This window comes from Crocodylus porosus, unplaced genomic scaffold, assembly GCF_001723895.1.
Source record: "Crocodylus porosus isolate Cpor-Errol unplaced genomic scaffold, CroPor_comp1, whole genome shotgun sequence".
NCBI lineage: Eukaryota > Metazoa > Chordata > Crocodylia > Crocodylidae > Crocodylus > Crocodylus porosus.
The window spans coordinates 117776294-117780724 of record NW_017728943.1 but is presented as its reverse complement, the minus strand read 5'-3'; the positions used below and the strand labels follow the sequence as shown (position 1 = coordinate 117780724).

The window sequence follows — 4431 nt, the reverse complement described above, 5'->3', positions numbered from 1 at the left end:
CCCATCCCCGACAACAGCTGGCAGAGAGGGGGAGGCAGCGGGGAGGGAAGGGGAAGTGGGGGGAAGCCCTGATGCAAGGTGGAGGTGGGCGGCAGGAGGGAGCCCCAGCACCAGAGGCTGGAGGAGGTGGCAGCAGCACAGGGAGTCTTTACATGGCCCACCTGGAAGGGTCAGCAGGAGGTGAGGGGGGCTATCTGATTTGTCATTCTTGATGGGCAATTAGCTAGGCATATGATAAACCTACATTCTTTACTGGATAAAAATCATATGCTACCTGTATGTAAAAGTTTAACTATGGCATGTGGTCAAAATGAAGTTTTTTGATGCTCTACTGTGATCAAGATTATTTCTTTATTTCACATTCAATTTCCTTATTCCATTTTGCTAGGAATGTAAGAAGCTTAAAATAGTCCGTCAGGCTTCACACTGGTACTCTTCACTAAAGCAAATGTTACTTTTTGTTAACTACAGTGCTGCAACTTCATGGGCCAAAAAAATAAATAAATAAATAAAATAAAATAAAATTTGAATTACTTTAAATGATGACCAGGCTTCTGGTCATATTCAAAGCAAAGGTGATTTTATTTTTAACCTGTGTGATATCCAGGTTTTCTGTTTAAAAACTGCAAATTCTCTGATAACCCCCACTCCAAAAATTCTTTGATTAAAAGCCCCAAAATCCATAATTAAAATGAAACACCATTATAGATCAGTTGAATGCAATGTTTTGTCGAGATATTTTCAATTTTGAAGCAATTTGGAAACCTACCAGTGCCTCTATCACTATAATAAAATAAATTCTAAATACCTACACATTTTATTTTGGGTTTTTTATCATCGAAAAATCAGGTTGTCCCTGCATCTTTCAACTCACCAGGACATGGGTCCATCTGTGGCTGTCCCCAACACACCGCTCTGTGGTGCTGAGCAGCCCTGATATGCTGATGCCCTTCCCATGCCATTGCCCCTTACTCCCCACCCACAGCCCACCACCCCCACCCCCCAGCTGCCAGGATTACGGGACCAGGGGTCTGGGTTTGTAGCCCCCTGCTCCTTGCAGCAGCACCCAAGCCCTGACTGCTGCCCACAGGAGGTGGCGGCTGCTACAGCCCAAATGGGACATGGAGCGTGGAGCCTGGTTCCCCCTTGCCCACAGGCAACATGGCTAGAATGGAGCCCATGGGGGGGGGAGGGGGAGGGAGAGGCTGCCGGCTCAGGCTCAGGCTCCTGTCCTGCTGCCCTCCTCCAGGGCCTCTGAGGCCCAGAGGGTAAGACTTGGCACAGCAGTGCAGAGCAAGACCAGGCAGGGCAGCTCAGTGCTGCTGCCATGAGCCTGGTGCTGCCATGGTGAAGAGCCCCGTGCCCACCCAGTAGCAGTGGGAGGCACATCTCTGTGCCGCCATCCCCACTGCTGCCAGGCGGGCAGGGGGTGCTTCACCATGGGAGCGTGGGGCTTGCAGCAATGGCACCAAGCTTCCCCACCCCACTCTGCCCTGCCACACTGGGTCATGGAAGCCCTGGGGGGAGGACAGCAGGGTGGGGAGCCTGAGCCCACAGTTGGCAGCCTGCACCCACCCCTACCCCACATACAAATCTGAGGGGCCTGTGCTCCCCATTCCTCCTCCAGGACTGCGCGCAGCAGTGGGCGGACAGCACCCCTACCCCCCTGGACAAACCTGCATGTTTCTTCTTAAAAAGGCAAAAATCCATGTTCTCCTTAAAAGGGGAAAAGTCACAGTTTACCACATTTTTCCATTGCAAACTGAAAAGGCGAATCCCTGGTGATAATCTTACTACAGTTATATACTACAGCTTTCTTAACTATCAAGACAGGGGCTAGGATTTAAAAGATATTGGTCAAATTCAACAAATACCTGTAGTCCTGCAACACTGCTGCACAAGAATTTAGAAGAAAGAGATAACCTAACTATATGATGACCTATGTGATGGCATAATATGAAATCAATTCCAATTTACCTCAATCAAAAGATAGCTAAAACTGCTGTGGAGACAGTGTACTCTACTTACACACGCACTGCATACATACATAATTCACTTAAGAATGTGACACCAAGGTCAGTCCCAATTTGCTGCCTACTGCAGATAGTGACAAACTTCTGTTGTCTGCATATTGCTCACGCACAGAGTGATATACATAGGGATCTACTCAAATCGCAGTTTTGCAGAAGTCTCAACATGGCGCAATCTCCACAAAATCAGCTTGGGGGGGGGGAGGAAGGAACAATAAAGACCTTACTAAAAATAAAATCCTGGCTCCCCCGCGTCGACTGATTAAATTAGGGCTGTCCACCTAGTGGCCCATGTACCACATGGGGTTAACACTCAAGCTGTGGGTTCCCACCCAGGCATTTCTCCTTTTGTTGCTGCTGTCATGAGGGTCTCAAGGCTACCCTACCCTCTTCCACCTTTTTTTTCCTGAACCTGCCAGGGGGAAAGGGAGAAAGGAACAGAAGACAAGGGTGAGGGGGGAAGAAGAAAAAGAGAGGACAAGCATCAGGATACCTGCGTGGGGATAGTCAAGAGGGAGGGCACATGGCATGCAGGTAACCCAGGGGTCCCATGGCCCATGCCACTTGCAGCCCCTGGCTGCTCAAAAGTTGGACAGCCTTAGCTCACACTAAGTTTGGGTAAGTACATGGCCTTTAAGTCCTGAAGCTGTGCACTTTGTACACTGTAAATCAAGGACTGAAATGTTAATAACTTAAGGTCAAATACTTGCCATGTTGATTTCCAGACCAGTGTCAACATCTCTAATAACTCAAGGCCAAGGGAAAATTTAAGGAAGGCTTTATACAAGGATAAAAATAATACATTTAAAAAAAAAATCTATTTTTAATATACTATATTTTCCTTTTAAAAAGCACATCTTTTAAATTAAATTTGACAACCTAGTTAAAGCTAAAGTTGCTATGATCTATTCATATTACAGCCATTAAATAAATCCCAAGCAGTATGCTTACTGATAAAGCTTTAGAATAGATAGTCAAGTTACTGAACTGCTAAAAACTTAGCTAGCACTCAAGGTAGATTTGTATCTTATAGCCTAGAATAACCATATATCCAGGTTTTCCTGGACATGTCCTCTTTTTGGGTCCTCCCATCTCTGTCCAGGGGTTTTGGTTTTTTTTAAATATCAGAAGATGTCTGGGATTTTGCTCTGCCTCTGCTCCAGCAAGTTGCTGCTTGGGGTGGGGGCAGAGGGGGAAGGCGACTGGAGGCCAGAGCATCACATGCTCTGTGTGCAGGCCCCGGCAGCTGGAGGAAGGTAAGTCTGTGCGCGAGTATGTGCCTATGCCGGCTGGTGCAGGGGCTGCTGCAAGGCAGGGAGGTGGAAGAAAGGGGTAGAAGGGTTCTTTTGAGGCAGCAGAGATGCAAGGGGCTGCAGGTTGGGAGTGAGGGTCACCGGCAGGGCAAGGTGGGGGGAGGGGGGAGGCTGTGGCTTGGGAATGAGAGGCAGGGGCAGGGCACAGGCATATCACTGACTCCCTGCCCCCCCCCCCATCATATACTACCTCCCCCCCAAACACAGGTGTCCTTATATGAAACTGGAAATATGGTAACCTTATTACAGACAAAAGAGAGAGAGAGAGAAAGAGAGGGCATGAGCACACATACACATGTGTGCACACAAGTATGCTTATATGTAAGGAGAGAGAAATTAGAATACAAGCGAGAGAGGGAGGGAGTAGGGAGGGGAAAGGGGCAGTGTTGGGAGAGGCAAACAAACAGTAAACCCATCAGAATAAATAGGGTTACCATATTTCCAATACAAAAAAAGGGGACACCTATGGGGGGGAGGGAGGGGGAATGGGTATATGATTGGGGGGGCAGTGATATGCCCATGTCTTGCCTCTGCCCCTCACTCTTAAGCCACAGCCCCCCCAACCCTCTTGCTGCTTCTCACTCTTGAACCACTATGCTGGTGCCACTTGCTCCCAACCCGCAGCTGTCTCTGTCTCATCTGCCAGCAGCTGCCAGACCCATGCGCAAAGCACATGATCACCTTTTCCTGCTGCTGCCAGCCTCAAGCAGCTAAGCCAGTAGTGCCAGAGAATAGCAGCAGAGCAAAAACCTGGACATTTGTTTGCATTTTAAAAACCTGCACAGATGGAGGACAGGGGACAAAAGAGGGGACATGTCCAGGAAAACCCGGATGTATGAATAAAGACATCACAAAAACTAACCCAGGTAATGAAATAAGAATCCATAGTCCCTATTTAAACTACAGGCATACCTCGTTTTATTGCGCTTCACTTTATTGCGCTTCGCAGATATTGCGTTTTTTACAAATTGAAGGTTTGTGGCAACCCTGCATCGAGCAAGTCTATTGGCGCCATTTTTCCAACAGCATTTGCTCACTTCATGTCTCTGTGTCACATTTTGGTAATTCTCGCAATATTTCAAACTTCA

The 4431-nt window shown here is 47.8% G+C and overlaps 1 protein-coding gene across 1 annotated transcript in view; it reads right to left on the bottom strand.

The window, feature by feature from the left end:
• The window catches only part of MTRF1L (mitochondrial translational release factor 1 like), a 25929-nt gene that overhangs the window by 18459 nt on the left and 3039 nt on the right, over window positions 1–4431 (bottom strand). The window lies entirely within an intron of this gene.